The sequence below is a fragment of the Bubalus bubalis genome, chromosome 20 (genome assembly GCF_019923935.1).
Source record: "Bubalus bubalis isolate 160015118507 breed Murrah chromosome 20, NDDB_SH_1, whole genome shotgun sequence".
In the NCBI taxonomy this organism is placed as follows: Eukaryota; Metazoa; Chordata; class Mammalia; order Artiodactyla; family Bovidae; genus Bubalus; species Bubalus bubalis.
Window position 1 is genome coordinate 53196738 of NC_059176.1, and position 17153 is coordinate 53213890.

General features: G+C 40.1%; 1 protein-coding gene across 2 annotated transcripts in view; it reads right to left on the bottom strand.

Annotated features, from left to right (window-relative positions):
• Positions 1-17153, bottom strand: part of AGBL1 (AGBL carboxypeptidase 1) — a 935290-nt gene that overhangs the window by 679614 nt on the left and 238523 nt on the right. The window lies entirely within an intron of this gene.

Here is a 17153-nt window from a genome sequence, read left to right on the forward strand (position 1 = left end):
GACCACTGTTCCCACGCACATGAAACCTCTTAGTTTAAACCAGCCTATTAACAGTTAGTGTTGCCCACTACAGTCTGTCTATAAAAACTCTGTAACCCTTTTGTTCGGGACTCAGAGCTTAGCGTGTTAACTCCTCTGGGCCCACCAGTGTAATAAACCTGAGTTCTCCAACTCTCCAAGTGTGGTGCTTGGTTTCTCGAGTACTGATTTCTGCAACAAGCTATCAGGGAGCCCAAATGAATGGAGAGGTGTGGTTAGTCAACAAAAGCTAAGAGGTAAAGATGGAGAATCTCACCAAAATAAATCAAGCAAGACAAAAAAAAAAAATGTCTAGTGAATTATCTGGGATCTGAAGGAGCACTTCACTTCAAGGTGAGCTGGGATTTATTTCAACACAGGAAGAGCAGTTGAATCTATTAAGAGATTGCTTCCACACAATCAGTATTTTTAGAACACTTCTGCAATTTTGTCTAAACCCCTTTATGCCAACATAATGGGGCTACTTCAGACACTCTCCATGGGTCTACCCATAGTAAACAAGCTGAGTGTAAAGAAAAGGGGTACAAGATAGAAGGACTGCTTCGGCTATGTTAAAATTGGTCATTTGGGGGTTCATTCAGAAAATAGGAGTTAAAAGATATCCTTAACTTGGTGTATCAAAAACAGACGAGATCTGGGACTTCCCTGGTGGTCCATTGGCTAAGACTCTGCATTCCCAAAGCAGGGGGCCCGAGTCCGATCCCCAGTTGGGAAACTGGATCCCACATGCCACGACTAAGACCCTGTGCACCCAAATAAATAAGTAAATAAATAAATAAAGCTTCCCCCACCCCCATCCCAGGAGCTTTAGGCTATTTGAGACAGGATGTTTTGTCATACTGACGACTTCCTGCCTGCTGGTGTTATCTGAAATTACAAATGTGAAAGCTTATATTCTCCTCTTTGAGCAATCCCTCTCTGAAGTAAACATTAGCTACCGTAATGCCTATACAAGACGAGTACGGGAGGAGGGAGCACTACTGAGCTCTTACCTTGTGCCTGGCATTGTGCTTTACACACTAATGCTTTCCAACTTGATCACAGTCATATGAAAAAATATTACTGGTGTCATTTTACAGATGAAGAAACTGACGCTGGTTCACTTCAGAGGTTGCCCAACAGTCAGTGGTCAGAGTCTACTGAGCTCAAAGTTGAATGCTGATCAGCAAGGTTCCAACAGCTGTGCTTGGTCTGTGCTCTTGACATGACATTTGGGTAACTTGCCTCTCTGCTGAGTCTCATCCCCTGCTCCTCAATTCATAAAGCTGTGTGCTAACCTGAGGGTTAAAATGGCGCCAAGTAAGATGAGTGATGCATCAGCTTACAATAGCCAAGGACGGCAGAGACAGAATAGGCACATGAGAATTTAACAAGCACCTTCCTTAAGACATTGGAGCTTCCCAGGTAGCTCAGTGGTAAAAGAATTTTCCTGTCAACACAGGAAATGAAGGAGATGCAGAGACACAGGTTCGATCCCTGGGTCGGGAAGATGCCCTGGAGTAGGAAATGGCAACCCACTCCAGTATTCTTGCATGGAAAATTCCATGAACAGAGGAGCCTGGTGGGCTATAGTCCATGGAGTCGCAAAGAGTCAGACACAACTGAGTGTACATGTACTTTCTTAGACATTATGTTAGGAAAATATACCTTACTGCATTGACCTCACCACCCTTATGAGGGCAATAATATCATCCCCATTCTATAGATAAGGAAACTGAAACCCAGAGAATTTAAGCCACTTTCCAAACTTCACACAGAAAATCCAGGATGCCAGCCCAGGCCTGATGATGAACCTATGCTTTCCCACTCTATCGAAATCTTTCCTGGGGCTTCCCTGGTGGCTCAGTGGTAAAGAATGTGCCTGCCAGTGCAGGAGACACGGGTTGCATCATTGATCCAGGAAGAGCCCACATGCCACGGAGCAACTAAGCCCGTTCATTATAACTACTGAGTCTGTGTTCTAGAGCCCGGGAGCCGCGACTATGGAATCTCACGCGCCCTAGAGCCTGTGCTCCGCAACAAGAGAAGCTGTTACAATGAGAAGCCTGCGCACCACAACTAGAGAAAAGCCCATGTAGCAACGAAGACTTAGCACAGCCATAAATAAATAAAATTATTAAAAATATATCTTCTCAATTGAAAATATGCAATCTCTTAAAGGCATTCACAAAAAGAAAGAAAAAAAAATGTAGCCTTAAGATGAGATCTTATTTCTTACTCTGCTGATTTCTGGGCAAGGTTTTGGAGATTAAAGGGGATCTCACTGGAGAAGGAACATCTTAGGAGAGCCAGAATCGTTCATCCTTGAAGGGTTTCTTAAGAGCTAAGAACCAGAGCGGGCAACAGTAATGCCTCCCAGGGTGTTGTCAATAAAATCAAGCCCAGGCCCTTCAAGGAAGGCCATGGAAAGAGACTCACGGCATAGGAAGGGCCATGGGACTTTGCAAAATTGGGACTCCCCATGTCCCCAAATTTTACTTTCCCCTTGAGCATCAAACATAAATGCATTCTGCAGCCATAACCAGGTTAACCTTGTCCTCTCCTTTTATGTTCAGCCTCAAGTGTGGATTCATTCTCAACTCCTGTCTCTATTCATCTGGCATAGCTGAGGCCAGACTGGGGCTCTGAAGCAGGATTTTGCTAACCAGCTCACCCTAAAAAAAAAAAAAAAGAGAGAGAGAGAGAGAAAGAGAGAGAGAATGTAGCTAGAAGTAGGGAGAAATAGGATACAAAGGACTAATCTGGTTAAAACTGGTTTAAGTGGGATCACTCCTCTTCTTCAGTCTAAGGCCCTTCTAAAGGGCATTTTCCCAAACAGCTCCCATGCTTCCTATCTCTTGGAGAAGGGCATAGCAGCCCACTTCAATATTCTTGCCTGGAGAAATCCACAGACAGAGGAGCTTTGTGGGCTAGAGCCCATGGAGTCACAAAGAGTTGGACATGACTGAGCAACTAACACTTTCCTATCTCTAGCCAGGAAAGGTCTAATCTTTCCTCTGCTAAGTCACTTTAGTCGTGTCCGACTCTGTGTGACCCCATAGACGGCAGCCCACCAGGCCCCCCCATCCCTGGGATTCTCCAGGCAAGAACACTGGAGTGGGTTGCCACTTCCTTCTCCAATGCATGAAAGTGAAAAGTCAAAGTGAAGTTGTTCAGTCCTGTCTGACTCTTCGTGACCCCATGGACTGCAGCCAACCAGGCTCCTCCATCCATGGGATTTTCCAGACAAGAGCACTGGAGTGGGGTGCCATTGCCTTCTCTGAATCTTTCCTCTAGAATCCCCAAATGCTGCTGCTGCTGCTAAGTCGCTTCAGTCGTGTCCGACTCTGTGGGACCGCATAGACGGCAGCCTACTAGGCTCCCCCGTCCCTGGAATTCTCCAGGCAAGAACACTGGAGTGGGTTGCCATTTCCTTCTCCAAGAATCCCCAAATAACCTTAGGCAAATCCAACCCTCAAAGACAGACTCAGTAAACTCCAGAACAGAAATGATGTCTCTATATCCAGGGTCTGTCTCACTCACTGGCATGTAATAGATGTCTTTTGGGGGAATAACTTTTTCAGTATGTCTCACTTGAAACAGAAGGTTGCCCCCAGTGTCAACTGGTAATTGACAAGGTAATACATTTCCTTGATGTTAGAAGTTCCAAAGAGTTCTTCTCCCACAGTCTAAGGATAATCCTTCACATTGCCAATTCCATTTTCCTCTCTGAGGCCCTCTCTTTCCTTCCAGACCACTGATGAATGAAGCACCCATGTCTTCCGGATGAAACCCACTCCCTACTAAGGCAAGCTCTTTCTCAGTAAGTAGAATCCACTGGCTTAGGAGGCTGACATCACCTACCTCATTCAGAAGGGCTTACTGTCCAACTTGAGCATGGGGTCTGCCAACACCATCTTTAATTCTTAGAGCCAGGCTTTAAAAAGGCAAATGTCTGCTCCCTTGTATTAAACAACACAGGATTGAGAAAGGCCAGCTCTGAACCAAAGATAATCTTACTTCATTAAAAAGCCCATCAGCTTTATCTCTAAAGTTATTCCAAGAAAAGTGCTTGAGCATTTCATAATTAACATGTGGGCAGCAGATACAGTGAACAAAGCAGGTGCAATTATAATAACTTGAAGTCAATAATTCATAAATGATAATGTATTATTAATCAATTATTGGGGCCTGAACAACATTCAATGAGATTAAGCTGATTGCCAGGCTGAACTGTTGGGTACATATTGATTCAATCAGAGTGCTTAATTAAAGTATGTAAGTTGCCCACCAAATCATTACATCACAGCTTCCTTCAAAGGAGTACCGTTTCTGCTTTTCTCCTCTTTCTTCTGAATTAGGAATTGTTATTGACTGAGAAGAAATTAAGATAAGGACTCTTGCTTTTCGTAACAGCTTGAGAAACTACCATATGATCTGGCAATGTATCTTTTCAACTGTATGAATAAAGGCTGTTTGCACAAGCGTATTCAGAGTGCAATAAGGTATATAGGTTTGCTTTTTTTTTTTCCAAAGAATTCATAATCTTAATTAACAGGGCTACATTTTAAGCCTAAACAAAGAGTTGCTTACAACCCTCCATCGCAAAGACCAAGAAATAGAGCTTCAAATAAATGAAAAAGTCCTACAAAATACTGACATGAATCAGGATTCGAAGTCAAGTCCCTCCACCGCAGCCCTTTGCCAGCCTACAATGTTTCCAAAACCTCAAATTAAACTTCATTCTGCTGAAGATCAGAGAGGCTTACCCGTTTGACTTCACTAGTTTCTAGTAGCATCTCTCAGAAGGTAAAATCTACTTCCCCAGCAGCTAAGAGTTTTCAGAATCACCCCTTACAACCACCATACAAAAACCTTTGTCTCTTGACATGCAGGTCGCCTTTTCACTTGTCACGTTGCTAATGATGGGAGTTATTTATGGTGAACATTGAACAAAATGCTTTTTGCTCAGTGTTCTAGCTGGATGATCCTGCCTGAGGGCAGACAGTGACAGCTCTGTTAAAGCGTCCCGGGGTACAGGGCGCCTGCGGGTCTTTCTAATTAGAGTTTTACTCTGTCAGTTTCATGAATAGCCACTTCCAACCCAGATGCGCATCAGTACATGTTGAGGATGCCCTTGCCCTATAAAATTCTGGGATGTCAAAACCCACAGCTGCACCTGGGCTCCACATTCAATGAGCCACAGAAAATCAGCTACAGGGAGGGCGCACAGAGAACATTGGGGCATCACCAATTGCTTCTGAGTTGTGGAATGGAAGCTCCTACCACACTCATCTGTTGCTTCGGAAAGGCAGCACCACACATACCAGCTTAAGGTCAGAACTCCATCAGGAGATCATAACCAAGGTGGCTTTGGACATAAATTTCAATGATCACATTTCAGGCAGTTAATATGCCCAGTGACTCAGCCCATAGTCTGTGTTCCTGAATCTTCTCCTGTGACTGGAATCAGGGTAGTGATATTCCTGCTATGGCCTCGAGAGATTCTTGTTTACAAAAGCCTGTGTGACCAAACTACTTTTTTTCCTCCAACTTGGTTTGCAGAATGGGAGTAGGAAACCACCACAAACAAATTGGATAATGTCATATCATTCACATCGGTGTTATTCCATTAAATTCAATCCTTATTTTTAAGAAAAGAGAAAGAGCATTACAACACAGTCTCAGCATTTTGTAGGTCAGACTTGCAATGTGACTGTGTATGTTTTGTTTTAGGATGGGAGGGAATGGCTACACACTCCAGTATTCTTGCCTGGAGAATTCCATGGATGGGCTACAGTCCATGGGGTCGCAAAGAGTCAGACATGACTGAGCAACTAACGCAAGTTAGCTTCACAGAGCAGACAGATGGAATGGAATAAATAACTTGTCTTTTGGAGGTTTCTGGTGTTGATAATGGTGTTGGTATGGCTGACTGAAATCAGGAAGAGGAGGTACCTCTAGGTGAACAAGTCATCTTAAAGGCAAAGAACAAAGCCAAACAAAAGTCACTCTTCTGATAATATTCATGATGTCAAAGAAAAGAAGCAAAAGGCACTGGAGCAAACCTGTCCTGAGTTGGATTCTTAATTTAAAATTTTCAAATTATTTCTTCATTAAAATCCTTACTTTCTGCTAGGAGAGAAAAAAAAAAAAAGAGTATTTCAAGAACCATAAAAGAAAGAATATTCTTTCAGCAGGACTAATGTCAAATCTAAATATAGAAGAGCAGATATACTATTTCAGATTCACAAACAGACTTTCAAATTCGTATTATCCATTATAGTAAACAAAAAATAGTTTCATTTTTTCTTCCTAATGGAAAGAAGCAGCATGTAAAGTGGAAAGATCAAGGAGTAAAAACCTCCATTTCCAACAGAATAATAGACTAAATATTCTGAACAATCCCCCAAATGAAACAACCATCATACTAAAATAAACTCTCTTTTTCTAAAATCATTTTCAATGCATTGCTGAGCTGATCTTAAATAAAGAAATCTGTAGATGCCAAAAACAAAGTGAGACCAAAGAAGTCTTGAAAGGTAAGCAAGCATCAAAGCATACTTTTCACCCAAGGATTTCTACCGAGCCTTGGAGACCACGAGTTTTTGCTTTGAAAGCTGCAGGAGATGCAGGAAAGTGAAGCATGTGGCTTATCCTTGGTGGGGAATCAAATAGAGATTCTTGCATAAAGCTGAAACACCCCCCCAAAAGTCTTCACTCTTGATTCACAAAAAGGCAGACCAAGAAAAGCTTATTTCAAAATTTCCCTGGGAGTCTATAAGAAAATTTTCACATTCATTTGAATTCATGAACCATCTGTGGTCCCCAAATTTAAGAAAGGTAATACAGTTATCTGAATTTGTTAGCATCCTCAGATAACTAGCAAAAGCAAATACAAATGCTTTCTTAAGTAAAGCAGCCTCAATTTTGACCTCAAAGACCTCCAGGAGGTAAAATTCCAAGAAAAATGAGTGATTTGGTGTCAACAATTATGAAACACGCCAGAAAACAAGGCCCCATGAGTGAGAGGCAGCAGAGACAAGGAGGAGTACCAAACTTGCAGAGACACAAGATACTAGATTGATGGGAAACAATATAAAATAACAACATAAAAAAAAAAAAACATAATGTTGAAAGAAATGAAAGAGAAATTTGAGATATGAACAAGGAATGAGATTCTAAAAGCAAAATGCTGGTGTGGATAAGGATGGAATAAATTTCTAGAAGTGAAAAATCTAATAATTGAAACTAAAAAGTCAATAGAGAAAGGGATATTAATGGAATTTGAAGGGGTGAGAATTCCCATTAAGAGGAGAATAATAGACTAAATACTTTTAACAGCTTTCTTGAAGAAAACATGTAGAAAGCCACTGGACAATGTTTCTCTCATCCTAATGGAGAAAAAAAAAGCTGAATAATAATCTATCCAAGACAGGAAGCAGACAGGGCATTCTTTAAAAGAATGGCATAGCCATGTGGCTGTGCTGTGTTAGTTGCTCATTCATGTCTGACTCTGAGACCATAGACACAGAAGAAAAGAAAAACTTGTTAGAACTAACTAGGTTCAAGATAGCAGATCTGAATTCTTTGAGCCTCACTGAGCTTGTAATACATTAGCATAAGCTAAATGACACACCCACAAGTACCATAACAGTTTCGAAGCCAACCACCAAAGATCAAAAAGTGAGGGTGGCCCAATTCCTAGAAATCTCTATGCCTGACCCAAGATAGTTGGAATAATCCTCTGCCTTATTAGCCTATGAAATTACCCAGCCAATAACAACTCACCATATCATATTTCAAGGTCCTCTCTTACCTTCCGAGATAGGCCACACTCTGTCTGTGGAGTGTATTTCTTTCAAAAAAAAATCCACTTCTCACCTATGACTTTGTCTCTCATTAAATTCTTTCTGTGATGAGACATCAAGAACCTGAGCTTCATTAAGTCCTGAGACCAGATGTTTGTTCTCAATGAACAGATCATGGGTTAAAGCCCTAATATGAGTTGCATGATTTCATATCCATCATAACTTTTCTTGAATCTATCAGAGGTTAATATCATAAAGCAGCTGAATGCACTGAATTTCAAAGAGTGCAAAGAGTGTATATCCCAACGAGGGAGAAACAAATTTTTCTGCTTTGGTGGCATATAAGAGAGGAAGAAAGGCTGCTTGTAGAAGAGGTAAAATTTTAAGAAATCCCTGAAAGCCCTGGACACAAAAGCCTTTCAATTTTCCTATTTACAAGATAAAGGCTTCAGTCTCCTAGACCTTCTCAGAGTTCCAAAGAGCAGATTCAAACAATTGCTGATCAGGGAAGTAGGGAATGCAGAAAAAAAGAGGAACAATCAGAAAACTATAGTGCATCAATTAAAGCAGGAAAAGAACCTGATGCTGGGAAAGATTAAAGGCAAGACAAGGGGACGACAGAGGAAGAGATGGTTGGATGGCATCACCAACTCAATGGACATGAGTTTGAGTAAACTCCAGGAGTTGGCGATGGATAGGGAAGCCTGGAGTGCTGTAGTCCATGGGGTCACAAGAGTCAGACACGACTGAGCGGCTGAACTGAACTGAACTAAACTGTTGTTCCTCCTCAAGGAATGTACATAACAATATCTTTGAGTTCTTCTGTAGGAACTAAGGCCTCCAGGAGATAGTCGATCTGTGGAAAACAATATAAAATAACAATATAATATTAAAAAACTATGTTTAAAGAAATGAAATAGAAATTTGAGATATGAGCAAGATGCTCACGAGCTGCTGATAAACAGGCAAAAAAACAGCACCTCCTTCTTTGAGCCTGCTCATACAAAGTAAAACTTAAACTGCTGTGAGAGGAGAACCAAACTCTCTCAATCTCAGGACCCAGGCTAATAGATCATGTTTTGGGGGTAGAAGGAAATGAAAAGTTGTTTGCTCCAGCTGGAGGAAATGGGCATGGAGACATAGGCTCTCCGTATTGCAAACGTGCTATTAAAAGCTGATGGTGGGAGAACAAGACGGCAGAGGAAGAGGTGGACATGGAGTACAACTCTTTCCACGGATACATCAGGAATACACCTTCAGACACAGAAGTGCATGCAGAACACCAGCTGAGAGCAGACAGGAGTCCCTGACCAGTGTTGAAGAATATATAGAACCACGCAAAACTCAGTAGGACCAAGGGACTAGGGAGAAAAACAGGAGTGTTAGTAGGACTGGACCTGCCCTCGGCAGGTCAGGGAACTGAAGCAGGGGTCCAATCCCCACATTGGGACAATTGTCTGAGTCAGAGGAGAAACATTTAAGGCTGAGAGTGAAACAGCTGATCTATGGCCGCCTAAATGGTGTGAGAATCAGACAGTACTTGCCACAGCCATATATATGCCGGGCAGGAACACGGGTCTCCTGGAAGGTGCAGCGGCTCGGAGCTGGAGTTTAGGGATTGTGGAGCAATCTCAATGTGAGGGCTGCTGTTGACTGCACAGAGACAGAACGAGGGGATTTGAGGGAGGAGATTGTGGTGGGAAATGCCTGTGAAGGAAAGCCAGGCAGCCATGGAAGCAAGGTGATACTGCTGAGTCACGCAAACAGCATGGAACCACCACCATAGCCTCTTTCTCCCCGCAAGCCAACATCAGCAGCTGAACAACAGAGAGGCTGGCCCGTCAAATGTGCCTGATGCACTGAACCGCAGAGTAGGACTCCAGCCAGGGGTCCCTCTTAGTGCCTGAACAGGAAGAGCTACGAAGAAAGACCGGCCAAAGAGGCATTCTGATCACCAGCTACAAAGGCTCAAAAAAAGACTCTGATAGGGCCATAACTCCTGCTACAGAGGCAGTCTGTGTCCCTGCACACTTGGCACTGCCAGGGTCCCCACAAGCCAAGCAGCTGTGCCACCTTCACGCTCAACTCTCACTGGGGCAGAGCTGCCACAGGCAAAAAACTAGTCTTGTGTTTATGCGTGCAGGGTCACTTCAGTCCTGTCCGATTCTTTGCGACCCTGTAGACTGTGGCCTGCCAGGCTTCTCTGTCAGGGGGGTCTCCAGGCAAGAATACTGGAGCGTATTGGCTAGTATTGGTTGCCATACCCTTCTAGAGCACTGTATTTCCTGCTACCCCAGCCGCCAACCCCCCAGAGTACCTGGTGCTGCCAGAACCCCTGTGACCCAAGCAGCTGCACCACCTCCACACCTGGCCCTCACAGGGGCAACCCCAAGCCCTCCAGGGCAGCCTCAGGAGCAAACCCCAGTGGACGACCCACACGTAGAGGTGGAAATTAAACCACAGTTGAACCCCAGGGGCAGTGTGGCTAAGGAAGAAGACCCAAACCCTTCCCACCAGCTGCACAAGATGCAGATTAAATCCACACGATCAATTAGGCAGATGCTGTGTCTATGGAATATATAAAAGATCACTGAGAGAGGGAGAGGGTGGGAAGATTTGGGAGAATGGCATTGAAACATGTAAAATATCATGTATGAAATGAGTTGCCAGTCCAGGTTCGATGCACGATACTGGATGCTTGGGGCTGGTGCACTGGGACAACCCAGAGGGATGGAATGGGGAGGGAGGAGGGAGGAGGGTTCAGGATGGGGAACACATGTATACCTGTGGTGGATTCATTTTGATATTTGGCAAAACTAATACAGTTATGTAAAGTTTAAAAATAAAATAAAATTAAAAAAAAAAGAAATAGGAGGGAAAATAGGAAGAATATAGTGTTTTACATAAGCATTAAAATAATCTGGATGTAAAAAACTTCATTCTCCTGGATTTTAACACATCAGCCTTCCTAATTCACTTTAAATTTCCAAATTCAACTGGAAACAAATAAAAACCAGAAGGCACTCAAGTAAAAAAAAAAAAAGATCACTGAGAGCTCCCACAAAAGTAAACACACTAGCTCTGATTGCTGTGGACATTGGAGGCAAGAACGCACAGGAGTAGGACCAGATTAGAATCTGAGCTGCCCCCACAGCAGGCCCAGAGATCAGCACAGTGTTGGAGGGCATCCTAGGGAGGTGAGGTGGACTGTGACTCCCAGCAATGGAAAGGACTCTGACAGCAGAAACTCAAGAAAAACATTTATTATTCTTATTTTTTGACTTGTTCTTTAGATTCCTTTGGATTTTTTTTTTGTTTTCCTTTTCCCCTCCTCTGTTGTAGTTGTCAATTTTATTGACACTAAGAAATCCAATTAAGCTTTCGAACTTTTTTTTTCTTTTTCCTCAGTCACATTTTTTATTGTTGTCATAAACCTCTGCCTCTACATTGGGCTTTTGCTGTTCTGCAGAGTTTTCCTCTTTTTACCTTTTCTCTTTTTTTTAATTTTAATTTTTAATTTTTTAAACCTATTATCATTATTTTTTCTACATTTATTCCTTTGTTTGCTTTTCCTACTGTTCTTTTCCCCTTGCAGTTAATCTTTAATGTATATAAATCTTCTTTAGCTACCTCTATTTAACTTTGCAATCTATATTTCTTTTCTTTCTCTCCTTTCCTCTCAGCAAATTTGTTAGTTTTATTTTCACTGCTTTATTCCCCAATTGGCACCTTACTTTAGTTTTGTTTTCCAGTTTGTGCTTTAATTAGTTTTATTCTGGAGATATAATTTTATTTCCTTTGTTTGCCAGGTCAATCGATTGTACTTAAATTTTGTTGGATTGCTTTGATTTTGCTTATGAGTGTATATGTATATATTCAGTCACACTTTCTATTGTTGCAATAAACCTCTGCCTCTATATTGGGCTTTTACAGTTCTGTGGAGTTATCCTTTATTCCCCTTTTTTCTTTCTTCCATTTTTTTCCTCTTTCCTTTTATTTATAATTTTAATTTTTAAAACCTATTATATTTTTTCTACATTTATACCTTCATTTGCCTTTCCTACTGTTCTTTTCCCCTTGCAGTTAATCTTTAATATATATAAATCTTTTTCATCTACCTCTATTTAACTTTGCATATCTATTCTTTCTTTCTTTCCTTTCCTCTCAATGTATTTGTTAGTTTTGTTTTTATTGCTTTATTCCCCAGTTGACACCTTCCTTTAGTTTTGTTTTCCAGTTTGTGCTTAAGTTAGTTTTATTCTTAACCGGTAAACATAATTTTTGATCTCCTTTGTTTGCCAAATCAATCTACTGTACTTTATTTTTGTTGGAATGTTTTCAGTTTGCTCATGGGTATACTTTGTATATGTGTATATTCCATTATTTTAATTATTATTTGTCTGATTTGTAACTGCCATTTTTCTGGGGTTCATCTTTGGTTTCTTGTTTTTGGATATTTGTTTTACTCTCACTTAATGCCATAACAAACCACTTGTGAAATATTTGTTCCTGACCAGAGATCAAACCCTGAGCCTTTACAATGGGAGCACTGACCCCGAGACCCTAGATTACCAGAGAACCAACCCTAAGGAGTATCAAATAGTGAGAACTCACACAAAGGAACCCACTTGAATACAAGACCCAGCATCACCCAACCACCAGTAGCACCCTGTGCAGGACATCTCACCTAAACAACAAACAAAACAAAAACACAAGCCCAATCATCAGCAGATAGGATTACCACCTCACTCAGCCTTGTGCTGAGTAAGAAAAAACAAAGGAAACAAAGAAACAAACAAAAACTCAGCACAAATCTCACCCTATGCAAAGCTCACACAAACCACTGGACCAACCTTAGGAGGGCTGAAACAAAAAGGAAGAAAGAATTCAACCTTCTTCAAGGAAAGATTTCAACTTTCCTTGAAGCCTGGAAAAAAAGAGACTTCAAACACAATAACTTTAAAAAAAAATGAAAAGGCAGAGAAATACTGCACAAATAAAGGAACAAACTAGAAACACAGAAGTCCAAATAAATGAAGAGGAAATAGGAAAATTACCTGGCAAAGAATTCAGAATAATGATAGTAAAGACGATCGAAAACCTTGAAAACAAAATGGAGAAAATGAAAGAGTCACTTAACAAAGACCTAGAAGAAGTAAAGAATAAGCATACAAACAACACAATTACTGAAATTAAAAATACTCTAAAAGGAATCAAGAGCAGAATATCTGAAGCAGAAGAACGAATTAGTGAGCTGGAAGATAAAAGGGTGGAAATTACTTCTGAAGAGCAAAATAAAGTAAAAAGAATGAAAAGAGCTGAGGACAGCCTCAGAGACCTTTGGGACCATATTAGATACACCAACATTTGAATTATAGGGGTCCCAGAAGAAGAAGAGAAAAAGAAAGGGTAATGAGAAAATTTTTGAAGAGATTATAGTTGAAAATTTCCCCAACATGAAAAAGGAAATAGTCAATAAAGTCCAAGAGGCACAAAGAGTCCCATATAGGATAAACCCAAGCAGAAACCTGCCAACACAGTAATCAAACTGTAAAGACTGGTATAATAACAATTTTAAAAGGAAAAGTGATAGAACGATTTGAGTTTGAATACAGACTATTCCTCATATTGAAAAAAAATAAATAAAAAAATAAACAAAGAAAGAATATTAAAAGCATCAAGGGAGAAGCAACAAGTAACATAGAAGGGAAACCCTATTCGCTTAATAGCTGATCTTTCAGCAGAAACTCTGCAGGCTGGAAGGGAATGGCAGGATATATTTAATTTGTGGCGGATTCATTTTGATGTTTGGTAAAACTAATACAGTGTTTGAGGTTTAAAAATAAAATAAAATTTTAAAAAAATAAATAAATAAAGTACTGAAAGGGAAAAATCTACAACCAAGATTACTGTACCCAGCAAGTATCTCATTCAAAATTGATGGAGAAATAAAAAACTTTTCAGACAAGCAAAAGTTAAGAGAATTCAGTACCACCAAACCAGCTTTACAACAAATGTTAAACAGACTTCTATAGTCAAGAAATACAACAGAAGAAAAAAGATCTACAAAATCAACCCCAAACAATTAGAAAATGGTAATAGGAACATATATATCAATAACTACTTTACATGTAAATGGATTAAATGCTCAACAAGACCCATATATGTGCTGTCTACAAGAAACCCACTTCAGACCTCAAGACACATATAGACTGAAAGTGAGAGAATAGAAAAATATATTCCATGCAAATAGGAAGCAAAAGAAAGCTTGAGCAGCAATCCTCATATCAGACAAAATTGACCTTAAAATAAAGAAGATTACAAGAGATAAGGAAGGACACTACATAATGATCAAGGGATCAATCCAAGAGGAAGACATAACAATTGTAAATATCTATGCACCCAACATAGAAGCACCTCAATACATAAGACAAACACTAACAGACATAAAAGGAGAAATTGACAGAAACACAATAATAGTAGGAGACTTTAACATGCCATTCACACCAATGGACAGATCATCAAAACAGAAAATTAATAAGGAAACACAAGGCTTAAATGATACATTAGATGAGATGAATCTCATTGATATCTTCAGTATATCCCATCTAAATGCAGAAGAATACACCTTCTTTTCAAGCACACATGGGACATTCTCCAGAATAGACCACATCTTGGGTCACAAATCAAACCTCAGTCAATTCAAGAAAAGTGAAATCATACCAAGCATCTTCTCCAACTAGAACGGTCTGGGACTAGATACCAATTAGAAGAAAAAAGCTGTAAGAAACACAAACATATGGAGATTAAACAACACGTTTCTAAATAACCAACAGGCTACTGAAGAAATCAAAAGGGAAATCAAAAAATTTCTAGAAACAAATGAGAATGAGAACACAACAATTCAAAACCTATGGGATGCAACAAAAGCAGTTCTAAGAGGGAAGATTATTGCAATACAATCCTATCTCAAGAAACAAGAAAAACATCAAATAGACAACCTAACTTTACACCTAAAGCAGTGGTGTACTGGAAAAAGAAGGACAACAAAAAAAAACAAAATTAGTAGAAGGAAAAAAATCATAAACATCTGAGCAGAAATAAATGAAAAAGAAATCAAAGATTCATTTACTAATCAAAGTAAAGATTAATAAAACTAAAAGCTGGTTCTTTGAGAAGATAAATAAAATTGACAAACCCTTAGCCAGACTCATCAAGAAAAAAAGAAGAATCAAATCAACAAAATTAGAAATGAAAAAGGAGAGGTTCAACAGACAATGCAGAAATATAAAGGATTCTAAGAGACTATTATGAACAATTATTTGGCAATAAAATATATAACCTGGAAGAAATAGACAGATTCTTAGAAAAGCTCAATCTTCCGAGACTGAACCAGGAAGAAATAGAAATTATGAACAACCCAATTACAAGCACTGAAATTGAAACTGTGATCAAAAATCTCCCAAAAATCAAAAGCCCAGGACCAGATGGCTTCACAGGAGAATTCTATCAAGCATTTAGAGAAGAGCTAATGCCTATCCTTCTAAAACTCTTTCAAAAAATTCCAGAGGAAGGAACAATTCCAAATTCATTCTACAAGGCCACCATCACTCTGATACCAAAACCATACAAAGACAACACACAAAAAGAAAACTACGGGCCAATATCACTGATGAACAACAAAATTTTAGCAAACAGAATTCAGCAACACATCAAAAAGCTTATACACCATGATCAAGTTGGGTTTGTTCCAGGGATGCAAGGATTCTTCAATATATGCAAATCAATCAATGTGATACACCATATTAACAAACTGAAAGATAAAAACCATATGATCATCTCAACAGATGCAGAAAAAGCCTTTGACAAAATTCAGTACCTATTTATGATTAAAACTCCAAAAAACAGTTATAGAAGGAACCTACCTCAACATAGTAAAGGCCATATATGATAAGCCTACAGCAAACATTATTCTCAATGGTGAAAAACTGAAAGATCAGGAATAAGACAAGGGTGTCCACTTTCACCACTATTATTCAACATAGTTCTGGGAGTCATAGCTAACAGAGAAGAAAAAGAAATAAAAGGAATCCAGATAGGAAAAGAAGTAAAGCTCTCACTGTTTGCAGATGACATGATACTGTACATAGAAAACCGTAAAGACAGTATCAGAAAATTACTAAAGCTAATCAGTAAATTTAGCAAAGTTGCAGGATACAAAATCAATACACAGGAATCACTTGCATTTCTATATACTAACAATGAAAAATTAGAAAGAGAAATTAAGGAATCAATCCTTAATGCAAGGAACTCACAGAATTCTAAGCAGAATAAATGTTACAAGCATATCTACATATATCTCACCTATATAGATGATAGTCAAACTGCTGAAAACCAAAGTTAGTGAGAAAATCTTGAGGGCAACCAGAAACAAAACACTAAATTGTTGCTATTGTTGTTCAGTCACTAAGTTGTGTCCAACTCTGTGCAATCCCATGAACTGCAGCATGCCAGGCTTCCTTGTCCTTCAATATCTCCCAGAGTTTGCTCAAATTCATATCCATTGAATTGGAGATGCCATCCAACCATCTCATTCTCTGTCATCCCCTTCTCCTCTTGCCCTCAACCTTTCCCAGCATCAGGGTCTTTTCCAGTGAATTGGCTCTTCACATCAGGTGGCCACAGTATTGGAACTTCAGCTTCAGCATCAGTCCTTCCAGTGAATATCCAGGGTTGATTTCCTTTAGGATTGACTGGTTTGATCTCCTTGCTGTCCAAGGGACTCTCAAGAGTCTTCTCCACCACCATAATTTGAAAGCATCAATTCTTTGGCTCTCAGCCTTCTTTACGATCCAACTCTCACATCTGTATGTGACTACTGGAAAAACCATAGCTTTGACATTTCAGACATTTGTCAGCAAAGTGATGTCTCTGCTTTTTAAATTTCATATGCTGCCTAGATTTATCATGGATTTCCCAGTGGCTCAGCAGTAAAAATCTGTCTGCAATGCAGGAGCCACAGGAGACGTGGGTTTGATCCCCAGGTCAGGAAGATCCCATGGAGGAGGGCGTGGCAACCTATTCCAGTATTCTTGCCTGGAGAATCCCATGGACAGAGGAACCTGATGGGCTAAATCCACAGGGGCACAAAGAGTTGGACAGGCCTGAAGCAATTTACAGGCAATTTGTCATAGCTAACCTCCCAAGGAGCAAGCGTCTTTTAATTCCATGGCTGCTGTCACCGTCCACGGTGATTTTGGGGCCCAAGAAAGTGAAATGTGTCACTGCTTTCACTATTTCCCCTTCTATTTGTCAGGAAGAGAT